The sequence below is a fragment of the Trachemys scripta genome, chromosome 3 (genome assembly GCF_013100865.1).
Source record: "Trachemys scripta elegans isolate TJP31775 chromosome 3, CAS_Tse_1.0, whole genome shotgun sequence".
Taxonomy (NCBI): domain Eukaryota; kingdom Metazoa; phylum Chordata; order Testudines; family Emydidae; genus Trachemys; species Trachemys scripta.
The window spans coordinates 128063288-128075926 of NC_048300.1; positions in this window are offsets into that span (position 1 = coordinate 128063288).

Genomic DNA, 12639 nt, shown 5'->3' on the forward strand with positions numbered 1-12639 from the left:
CCAGTGTGCATCAGCCACTGAAATAGCAAATGGGATGTCTGGTTATATTAATAAATGGATAACAAACCATACAAAACAAAGTATAGTTGTATTATATGTTATGCTCTCTCTTGCCCTGCTGAGTCAGTTTCTGTCACAATCATAGGGAAGATTTTTAAGCCAGTTTCTCATTGCAACTGCTTTGAGACCGTCAGGTGGCACTAACGAGCCAGATTCTGACTGTAATTAGAACAGGAGTACTTGTGGCACCTTAGAGACTAACAAATTTATTCGAGCATAAGCTTTCGTGGACTACAGCCCACTTCTTCGGATGCATATGCCCACTTCTTCGGGTGCCACAAGTACTCCTGTTCTTTTTGATGACTGTAATTAGTCAGTTCAGAATTCCCCTGGAAGATATAGAAGGCATGTCAAGAGGGAGGGGTGGGGCAGAGAGACTACCACTCTGCTATGCCCTCCATACAGGGCTGGCTCCAGCTTGCCAAGCAGGTGCTTGGGGCGGCCACTCTGGAGAGGAACGGCACGTCGAGCTCTTCGGTGGCAATTTGGCGGACAGTCCCTCACTCCGGCTTGGAGCGAAGGACCTCCTGCCGAATTGCCATCGCGATCGTGGCTTTTTTTTTTTTTTTTGGCTGCTTGGGGCGGCCAAAACCCTGGAGCCGGCCCTGGCTCCATAGCTTGAATATGGTCCCTTTGAAAGGTACTGCTAGTTTAAGCTAGAGAAACCTAGAGGCTGCTCTAACATTCCTGCTGGGACTGGAGCAGTTTGGTCCTAAGAGTCAGGAGAGATTGTCATTGAGTTCAGTGGGTTTTGAATCAGGCCCTTTTGGTTTAGGCCTGGACTATATGTAAAATGTAGGTCAACATAACTACATCAGGTTTCAGAGTAACAGCCGTGTTAGTCTGTATCCGCAAAAAGAAGAACAGGAGTACTTGTGGCACCTTAGAGACTAACAAATTTATTAGAGCATAAGCTTTCGTGGACTACAGCCCACTTCTTCGGATGCATATAGAATGGAACATATATTGAGGAGATATATATACACACATACAGAGAGCATAAACAGGTGGGAGTTGTCTTACCAACTCTGAGAGGCCAACTACATCAGTCACAGTTGTAAAAATCCACAATTGCAAACTCCATTTCAATTAATAAGACCTAAATGCAAACTGAAGGCACCACTGAAGTCAGTGGGGCTCCAAGTAGGGCAGAGGTGCACCTGGATGGATCCTGTTGCAGAATGCAGCACTGAGTGAGGACTTTGGGATTTGTCTCACTGTGAAACCCTATTTTCTATGTTAAAACTTCATGGCAAGTAGTGGTCCATTATAACCAGTGCAGTCAATCTCTTAGCGTTCCTAATGTCTTAATTCAAGCAGTGCTTCCAGGGCTTTCTTTATTACCTTCACAGATGTGGATGCTAGTTCTGCAGTGCTGCTGGGTTGAGGGTCCTAGAAATACATCTCTTCTCTGATCATCCAGAAAAATAGAAGAACGCTTTTGATCTTGTGTGCAGAACTGGATACTCACCAGGTATATGCTAGGTTTTCATTGCAGTGCACTAGGAATCCAGTGTTGACTCTTTCATTCACCAAAACAGGAGTTGAAATACCTAATTACACTGAATGTGCCCCCCTTACAGTGAAATCTTATTAACAGAGCTTAAACAAACACATGCAATTAGTATCCCATTGAGATGTGTCTGTGTACTTAACCCTAATGGGAGGGGAAATATTAGTTTAAGGTTAGTCCTTTTAACCATTCTGTTTAAAATCCTAGTGCTTGAAGTGGTTTGCCCCGATAGACACTGCAGGAACAAATTCCCTACATGACATTTTACAATTAATTCTCGTCTCCTTGAACTAAACACAAACAATCTGATGGCCATGGTTTATGCAAATGTGTTCTGCACTTCTTTGAAGTAGCTATTTTTAAAGGCAGATATCATCTGTGCTTGGGGCTGAGTGTTGAAATGATTTTTATTTGTTTCAGTAAAAAATGCTAGAAGTTATTTTCTAGATGACTTGTTCCATTAGATATATTTATTCTGACACAAAGTGCTGAAATGCTAGCAATAGAGTGCTGGAATTATACTTCTGGGTTTAGGATCTGAGTCCAACCAGAAGTTCTAAGTAAGATAAGGCTTGTGTCTGATGTTAGCGGAGAATGATGTATTATTTAAACATCAGTGCAACCTGGCACAGCTTGTCCAAGTCAACAGCATCTCCTCTGAAGGGTCAGAGAGAAAGAAATGGCCTAGAAAGATCCAATTAGAATCATCTGCACAGGAACTGCTGCCTCAGCTTAGAAGGTTTCTTGTTAAAACTAAGAATATAAAGGGAAATTAATCCTGTCTTAGGTGGATCCCAAATTTCTACTAGATTCAAGGTAGAGAAAGGAGCTTGATGCTATTCATCCAGAAACATCATGAAAGCTACAAACTATATGATTTAAATACAAAACAAAGACCATGTTTCCTGTATTGTGGTTGAAGTAAAAGTTGAGAGGAGAATGCAGAGACCTATGATAGAAAGTCTAACTTAAAAGATAGTCTTGTGGGTATGGCATTAGTCTGGGACTCAGGAGATCTGTATTCAATTCTTACTTCTGCTACAGGCTTCCCGTGTGACATTGTCCAAGACATTACATCTCCCTCTGCCTCATAAGAGGGATACAATTATCCCATAAAAGGGATAATACTTCCTTTCTCAAAAATCTTGACTATTTAGATAATAAACTCTTTGGGGCAGGGAAATTCTATTAGTTCATGTTTGTCATGGTGGCAGCCTGTGGCCTGTCAGGGTAATCCGCTGGCGGGCCACCAGACAGTTTGTTTACATTTCCATGGCTGCCCGCAGCTCCCAGTGGCTGCAGTTCACCGTTTCCACCACTGGTGTATATGGTAATACATAGCACAATAAGATCCTCATCTTATTTGGACCCTATTTTTTTTGTATGATTGTGATACAAAAAAATAAAAAATAGAGTGATTAATTTTTCTACATAAGTAGGAGAGAGCTTGAGTTTTCTGTGGAGATGAGCTCAGGCTGCTTCTTGCAGAAAACCTAGTCAGCGTATTATATTACAAACATTAATATATATTACTAGAACAAAGGACCTTTGGTTAACCTGTGACCTTGATCACAGGAAATTGTTACCTAGCAAACTCTCTGAGCTCGCTTTTACAATTTCATCCTTTTCTGGATGCTGCATACACTACTTCCTGAACTAAAAATTCACCATCATTATAAAAAAGCCAACTTTTGTCACCAGTTCCTAGACAGTGGTATCCAATATACATATATTTTTCCACTGTTCTTAACAGTCATGTTTAAAATGGAAAAGCTGGAATAAACATTTGAGTAGCAGAATCAGAGGAAGCATATAATTGGCTTGTGGGGTCATATTCTTCTCTTTCAGTGGTGAATCACTCTGAAATATTTTTCAAACTGCCACACACAAGTTGGGAGATTAATGCCTGAAAGAAAGTCTGAAGGAGAAAGAAAAAGGGGAGAAGAGGAATCTGCATGCTAATTTCTGGTGAACTAGCCCATTTGGTCACCAATCCAATAGTCACCATGCTAACAGTTATCACATTAGTAGCTATAAACAAACAAAATGGTTCACATTTGTACCCATAATTTAGAATAAAAAATAACTGTGCTAATGGTGTGGTTTCTGATGGCACTCCCAGCAGCCTAGTGCATAATTGTTGCAACCCTGTGACTGTACTGTTGCCTTCTGTTGTGTATATGCCAATTTAGTGCTTGCAAAATAAGTCACATTGACAACTCTAGAGACTAAGTCTGCTGTGTGACAGATATGGCAACTTCCTGCTTATCCTTGGGAGACCTTATTGAATAAATTTAAGTATCTTTTGGGGTCCATTGTATTAAATGCAAAGTTTATGTATTATTGTAGCCTGGGATTGCATGTAACCTCTTTAGGAGGAGATGTTATGTGAGGCCAGAGAGTTCAAAGGACTATACTGAAAATGCGCCAGAAAAGAATGGACTTTTGGGACAATAGGTGTAAAGCGGAGTTGCTGGGAAATATCTAGGGAGCGGTTAATACAAATTCTCCCCACCTTCGGTTATGCAAAAACCCAGCCATTTAAAGTTATGCCCTGAGGAGTGCACAATTGTCTGCTGATCACCTTGTCCTGGAGATGAGATCAAAGAACCAAGCTGTATGAAGAAACAGCTCAACTGCCCAGCCTATGTTCTGGTTCTGAATCTGAGACAGTTATGAACTTGTAACCACTGGGAAAACCCAGTTGTGGGTTTAGAAGGACCAACACCTACAAGAGGTTGAGGTGGGAGTTAGGGGTGACCCGTGGTAAGTTTTATAGCATGTGAGTTATTTTATTGTTTTTAATTGTTTTCTCTGCAATGCCTATACCTTAATAAATGTGCTTGTTTAAAAAGAACTGTGTGGTAACTTGCAGGCAATTACACTGCACACGCTACCAAATTCCCTTTACATATGGCACTGACAAGGTATTAAATAGCTACAATTTACAGACATCACCACCCTACTCAGGATACAAACTGGTGATTTGCAGATGAAAGACCTTATGTTAGGTTACCAAGCCCACAAACCAGGACGTCTGCCTAAAGCTCCCTTCCCTTGTCTGCTCATGAGACTTTTGTAAATGTTTCCTTCCATTTCCTAGTTTTTCTCTCTCTTTCCTTTTCCCCAAACAGTTTTGGCTAGCTTCAGTAGCAGCTATTTCTACACCCCACAGAACTGATTGAGCACTTGAAAAATACAGCACACAACATCTATAAAATCATAGGAGATACAGGATACAGTAGATCCACTTGAAAGGTATTATTTCTTCCATGCCAGTAGTGGGGAGGCAGGGGAGGATGATATTGAGAGCACACCTGAAATTGAGGCAATAGATTTATTTCAAAGTTTAAAAAATCCAAAAACAAAATAAAATAGGCATGTTTTCCCAAACACAAGAGCAAATATTAATTTTTCAATCTACCTGATTTATTTCAGAATAAGGAAAAAGAAATCAAAGAAATAACAAATATAAAGTCTCTGTGAGCAGGAGAGAGAAAGAGAAAACATTAATTTACTGTGTAATATACAATAAAAACAATAAACGTTCCTATACACATGTTACAGATTACCAGAGGTCTTACAGGGCCCTAGTAAATCAAACCCCTCCAACCCTTCCAAAAGGATTGGGCCTCCCCTTGGGAAGAAGGTTCTGTCTGTGTGCTGGATCAGAAAGAGGACACTGACTCAGTTTAAACGCAGGTTATTTATCAAAAAGGCCTTTCTTTGTCTCTTGGACTCTGGAGAATCTAGGTTAAACCAATATATGAGATCTTCCCCAGGAGGTGATGCCTCTTGGGACTCGGGAGTGAACAGCCTGTCTGATTTGCCTTAATCCAACTGTTTTTAGTTCCTGGAGGTGCTGTGGTAGCTCTTCTCCATGGAATAGAAACAATCATACATAAAGCATTCATTTAAAACCATGACCCAAAAGATACTGCATGGAGTTGCAGTATTTGTCACATCTCCCCTCTAGAGAATTTACTATAGTCCCAGCTCACAATAATACATAAACTTAATACAATAAGGTCTTTCAAGGATATTGCCATCAGTAACACAGATTACCAAGGCATGTGGGGAAATCTGTATCACTTGGAATCTTTGGGCCAGATTCTCTCAAAAGTCAGTATGCACCATGCAAGCAAACTTTCCGCTGGTGTAAATGTAGTGGAAGCAAATCTGCTATCTATGCCAGCTGCCTGCCCCTTCTATGAGGGCTGGGGGCATCCTGGAGATGGAGCATGGTCAGGCCACAAAGGGAAGAGAGCATAACAGTAAAGTTCCATTATGCCTGATCCTTCACTGGTGTAAATTAGGGCTCACTTTGCACCAAGGCTGGGCGGCTGTGAATCAGGGTACCACATTCTGCTACCAGAAGACACGCCCTCACTATGTCTGAGTGCGGCTTCACTATAACAGAGGATCAGGCCCCCCAAATCAAGACTTTACACCTTGCTAAAAGCTAGCTCTAGACCCGCCATGGGCTATCAGGCTTGAGTAGGAATGCCTGGTTGGAATTCCATGGCCAGTGTATGCAGGAGGTCTGATAGGATGGTCATCACAGTCAGTTCTGGCCTTAAAATCTGTTAACATAACCCAGTGGTGTGATATTTCCCTTAGACCAAGAATTCATTTCAATGTATTTTAAAATCAACATTATATTTAATTTTTCATACCACAGATGGCAACCTCCGAGATGCTGAAGAAGCTACTGGAGGCCGGTGCTAGCAGTTATCATTGCATGGTTGTGTATGTGATAAATCTGAGTGGGTTTGTTTTTTACTGCTCTTGAGAGTCAATAAAATTACACTCCATGACCCCACAACAATTCTCTGTACTTAGGCGCAGTGACTATTATATATACAGCATAGTTAAATTAAAGAGCCACAGGAGGAATACTTGCTTCCTATTTGGATCTTAAGGTAAATTAAAACTGCCTTTTTTATTTTATCAGCTCTCTATGCTGACTGGCCTCAATACTGCAGTTGGCTTTTTTTAAAATTTACTATAGCTGAGATTTATATATTGTCCCTTGAAGAAAAATCGTACAAGTCAGCAGCTGAACCAGCAATAGAACCATAATCTTGATCCCTGGTCCCCATCTCTAACCACTAGACATCACTTCTACTTCTATATGAAGTTAGTGTACAGTATCTAGAACAATGAGATGTGGATTCTTCACTGGGGACTCAAGGGACTACTGCAAATACAAATTATTAGTATTAATGCTAAAGCATGTTGTTTGAAGACACTTTTTGTCCATTAATGATTTTGCAGCAAGGGTCATATGTTGCTGGAATATAAATAGAGAGATGACATGTAATTTTAGGTATATAGTATCCCCATTTCATAGAAAATGCTTCTTTTCTACTGTGCACATAACATCCAGCTCTATGTTTGTACAGTGCTTGGCATATTTGGGATACAGCTGTAGGATGAAAAATAAATAAAGGTCTGGACTGTGATTTGTTGTTATGTTGTGGATGTGCAGGGTTTTTGGAGGGGAAAAAAGGATCTCCCATCCTCTTATCATGGCCTTGGGCTACATCTACACTACAGGGGGGGTGTCGATTTAAGATACGCAAATTCAGCTACGCGAATAGCGTAGCTGAATTCGATGTATCGGAGCCGACTTACCCCACTGTGAGGACGGTGGCAAAATCGACCTCTGCGGCTTCCCGTTGATGGCGCTTACTCCCACCTCCGCTGGTGGAGTAAGAGCGTCGATTCGGGGATGGATTGTCACGTCCCGTCGGGACGCGATAAATCGATCCCCGAGAGGTCGATTTCTACCCGCCGATTCAGGCGGGTAGTGTAGACCCAGCCTTGGAGCATCATGTGCTGTCAGGTAGGTAGGTAGAGCCACAATTCTGCTTACTTCCTAGCCTTGCTTTCCAGAGAACATCTGGGCACAAATGTTATTCCCTCTCTGCCCATTCCCCTCCCCCTCCTGCCCCCAAGCTCCAAGGCTGGGTCTACACTACCCACCTGAATCGGCGGGTAGAAATCGACCTCTCGGGGATCGATTTATCGCGTCCCAACGGGACGTGACAATCCATCCCCGAATCGACGCTCTTACTCCACCAGCGGAGGTGGGAGTAAGCGCCATCAACGGGAAGCCGCAGAGGTCGATTTTGCCACCGTCCTCACAGTGGGGTAAGTCGGCTCTGGCCACATAGTGGGGTGGGAGGGGATACGTTATACCCCACACATAATGCAGATGGGGAGCACCAGGACCCATTTTTCAGGAACAATACTTCTCAGGGCCAGTATTGCCAACCCCAACCTCTCAGAAAAAATAGTTCAAGCACAAGAGACCATGAGATTGGCTTAGAAATAATGAGATTGCGACTTTTAGGAATAATAAATGTGGAGCTCTGTATTGGGCCTTCTGTTTTTTGATTGAAATTTAGAATTTACATTTTTAAGCGTCTCTCCTCAACCTTAATGGTAAAAACGTACTTTAAAAACAAAAACAAAGCTGAGAACTTGATATCTCATAACTATAGGACTCCAGGAGTGGGGGCTCGAATTAAAAAAACCCACCAAATATTTTGAGAATTGGCAACATTGCAGTGCTCCCTGTAGGGCACAGCCCGTGCACATCACCCCTTATTAGAGGCTCTGTGCATAAAGCACTACAATCTACACCCAAATAAATAATAATTAATGTGCTGCAAAGATGCTTTTTTCTGCCTTTTGTGGGGAGACACAGGGAATTGACTATGACAAAGAAGGTAAATTACAGGACACGTGAAAAGCTTTTCTTATAGTGGTCACAGAAGGACCGCTTCATTGGACTGAGATGTCCTGATCTATTCCCTGCTAGGCTGTGAATTCAGTCAATTCATAGATTAATGAGTTTCCACTTGTAAAAAAAAAAAAAATCTCTAGGAGCTAGAGCTGGTGGCTGCCTCCATTGCAAAAGAGGCTTCATTCCTAAATTCTTTAATTCTACAATACTTTCATTGATACTGTATCATAAGCTGTTTAAGTTAGTTAATGGCTATTCAATTTTCTAACAGGATTGCATGACTGGATATTGGCAGCCCCTGCAAGAGAAAGCTGGTAGCAGCTATTTCATAATCTTAGCACTTCTAAATCTCTCATATGCATTTTGAAAAACAAAGCAGGGACTAAACACACCTTATTAGCTGGGATACCATTAACCTGTAACAATCTGAGTAGCGGTGGAAATGTTTGCAAGAAGCAGTTGTTTTCCAGCTGCCTGCAAACTCCTCCAGCAAGTGAACAATAGCACCCTAGCTTAGCTCTGTCTAAAATGTAATTACAAACCTATGTTAGTCATAAAGACTGGGAGGTGACACATTTGACTGATCAGCATAATAAACTACAATCATATTGTTATCTGCCCAATTATTTATTTTGGCCAATACTGTATTTTGATTAGGTGCCACTTGGCAAATCCATTTCTATGAAAATAATAGAAGGTGAGTCATGCTGGAGAACTGAGGTAGAGAGAAAATATATTAACAACTGTATTACAAAGGAGCCTCTACTCAACTAGACAGTCTCCCAAGGCCTATTAATACTCAGCCCTTATAATTTATTGGTGTCATGGGAGATATTTATTACCTCACAATTCTTTTAAGATATGGCTATTGATTTGATCACAATATTGCTAATTGTCTCCAACAGGGCACTGAGAACAATAGAGTAGGCTGCAGCAATGGCTTGAAGCTCTGGAGGGAAGTGAAAATATCCTCTTCACAGAGGGGGAAAAAAAAATCTCCCTTCTGCACTGCACCCCCTTTGATTCTATACTAATTTTCTCTTCAGACCGTTAGTCCTTGTCAACAGTGCATAGGAAAGCACTGCATCAGCCAAAATTTTAAGCTGAGCATTAAAAATAATAATAAATAATAATAATCACCATAAAAAAATCTAGAAATGGACAGAAAAGCAAGTTTAGGTAAACTTAAATTAGAAATGCTGGAAATCCATTCTCTTCTAGTCTAGCCAAATGGAACAGTCCACTACTAGAAATAACATCTGCCAGGCAAGGACCATTGTCTTGCTTTATTTTTGTGTTTTTAAACCTTATCAGTATGAGATATCTCCTTTTAAAAATGCTTAGAACTTCTGTCAATGTAGAAGTCGGATGGTATAAGACTCCTAAGTGCCTTATACTGTGAATTTAAAAACTGTAGTAGAGTAAGGTGATAAACATTGTTTGGCAAAGGCAACACCAAGATTGGCCAATTGGCATTTTCAGGTGGTATGAACTGTTTATCAATTTTCAGTGTTACATAACAGAGACTTGACCAGCTGGCACCACAAAAAATATCTCTATACCTTTGTGACCCATAAACCCTTCAACTCCAACTGGCCAGAGGTACAAGAATACCCTGATCCTGCTTTGTCCATTCGAGTACAAAGAAGATCATATGAGGTCTTAAAAGTCCTTTGGGACAGCAGACCTGGTATTTCGCTGTGTGTTCAATAGATAAGGACCTAGACACTGAAGGAGAATGTTTCAAAGGAGCTTGGGGACTGGGGTGCACCTATTGCTAAGCTGCAAGGCAAAGTAAGGGCTGGCATAGCCAAGAGGAGATCGCTTGTGTGGCTAACAGGTTGGTGGTGTCAGGAACTGACAGCCAGTTAAGCTCAAGTAAGTCTTCCTCTAACAGGAGACAGGGAGATAGCAAGGTGACGCTCAGCCCTGGGTATCCAGAGAACCATCACAGCCTTTTGGCAAAGGTTTTCAAATTTGGATGTCAAAAGTTAGGCACTGATTTAGACACCTAAAATGGCTTGAGATTTTCAGATGCTGAGCACCAGCAGCCCCTATTAGAGTTAATTTGGAGATATCCCATCTCCTAGAACCAGAAGGGACCTTGAAAGGTCATTGAGTCCAGCCCCCTGCCTTCACTAGCAGGACCAAGTACTGATTTTGCCCCAGATCCCTAAGTGGCTCCCCTCAAGGATTGAACTCACAACCCTGGGTTTAGCAGGCCAATGCTCAAACCACTGAGCTATCCCTCCCCTCCGGGAGAGCTGACCCCCAGTCTTTCCTTAAAATCTGATCCACAGGTGAGGGGTCTGGCATTTTCAATGCAGATTCTTTACCCTCTTCCTGGGGAAAAGCCTCCCTACAAAAGCTGGGCAGACCCTCCTGTCCCCCTTCACCTTCCCTCTGGACTTCCCTCTCTAGGCTCCCTTCTGGCTTAGACACTCCTGGGTCCCCCAAAAGTGAAGGTCCTGATCCAGCTGTAGGCTCACAGCTACCAGCTATGGCAGATCCTTCACTGACCAGCAAAATCCCTCCCGCCTTTCACTCAATTTGGGCTTGCTTCCAACTATAGAGTCCTTGTGGTCTATTCCCACCACAGCAGTCACCAGGTTAATTAATAAACAACAGTGATTTTACTAAATATAAAAAGTAGGATTTAAGTGGTTACAAGTAATAACAGACAGAACAAAGTAAGTTACCAAACAAAATAAAACAAAAACACACAAGTCTAAGCCTAATATATTAAGAAACTGATTTCAGATAAAATCTCACCCCCAGAGATATTCCAATAAGCTTCTTTCACAGACTGGACTCCTTCCTAATCTGGGTCCAGCAATCACTCACACCCCCGTAGTTACTGTCCTTTGTTCCAGTTTCTTTTAAGCATCTCCTGGGGGTGGAGAGGCCATCTCTTGAGCCAGCTGAAGACAAAATGGAGAGGCTTCCAGGGCCTTTTATATTCTCTCTCTTGTGGGCAGAAACCCCTTTGTTCTTCTGTGCAAAGTCACAGCAACAAGATGGAGTTTGTAGCCACCTGGGCAAGTCACATGTCTGTGAATGATTCAGCTTATTGCAGGCTGACACCATTGTTTACATGTTAGTTTGAACTTTCCCAGGAAAGCTCAGACTTGCATTGGCATCTCCCAAAGCTCATTGTCAGTTAAGTGTTTCTTGATTGGGCACTTACTGAGAATAGTCCTTTCTCAAGAAGCTAACCAAATGCTTCACTGAGGCTACTTAGAATCAAACACGTAGACATACAAGTACATAGACAATATTCATAACTTCAACTACAGAATGATACACTCATACAGACAGCATAATCATAACCAGCAAACTACAACCTTTCCATAGGTTGACCCCACTTGACCTCCTCTGTACAAAACCTGGTGCAACCATAGGACCCTAGTTGCAACAATGATCTATACAGTCACAATTCATGTCAATAACGTTACAGTGGCACTCAGCAATAATACGGAAGTGGGCAAACTGCTTCCAGTTATACTTCTTAAAAGCCTGATCGGGGCTCCAAATAGAAAGTTAAACATTAAAACACAACTTGAGGGGACAGAAAAGCATTTGGGGAGAGCGACAAGAGGGGAGAAAGCTTGAGAGCAGAGTGGGACCAGTGTATTGGCGATAACATTAATGAATTAGATATTCAGTGAGTATACTTGTCTTTTAAATTTGCCCATTCTCCTATGAGCCGAGCTGCTATTTATGCAGCAACTTGTGGCCACTTGGGCCTGGATCCTGAAGATATGTATGGGCCTAAGTCCTGTTTTCAAGTGCCATTGTGATCCACTCTTAATACCTTAACTGGAGATGGTTATTTTATCATCAGTTTAGGCACCTTAGAAAGAATTACAGAAGTTTAGGGACTTATGGGATGGTATTTTTTTTAGAAAATGAACATGAGTTAAAACAATTACTCTAACTGATTTGTGTCTGGAGTCTTCCAGGAGAAAGAACAGACCTAAAGCGAACTGATTTTTATTTGTCTTAAGCATACATTAGGGGAACGGAGTACTCCTGGTCTTTATACAAAAATCAATTCTTCAAATATTTTCTTTTCTTTTCTTTCCTCTCAGAATGAGAATTTAAGGGTGAAAACTATGGATTGCTCAGTGCATATTATTGCATGCTAACTTTATGTGAATTAATGAACTGTTTTATCTCAATATTACTAAATGAATAACCGTTCAGTATTGTAATTACCAATAATGACAAAAGCACATAATTTAACTGCTCCCTTTTTTTGAAGTCCTCTTAATATGAGAAAATTATTTAATGGTAAAACAGCTTTAATCAA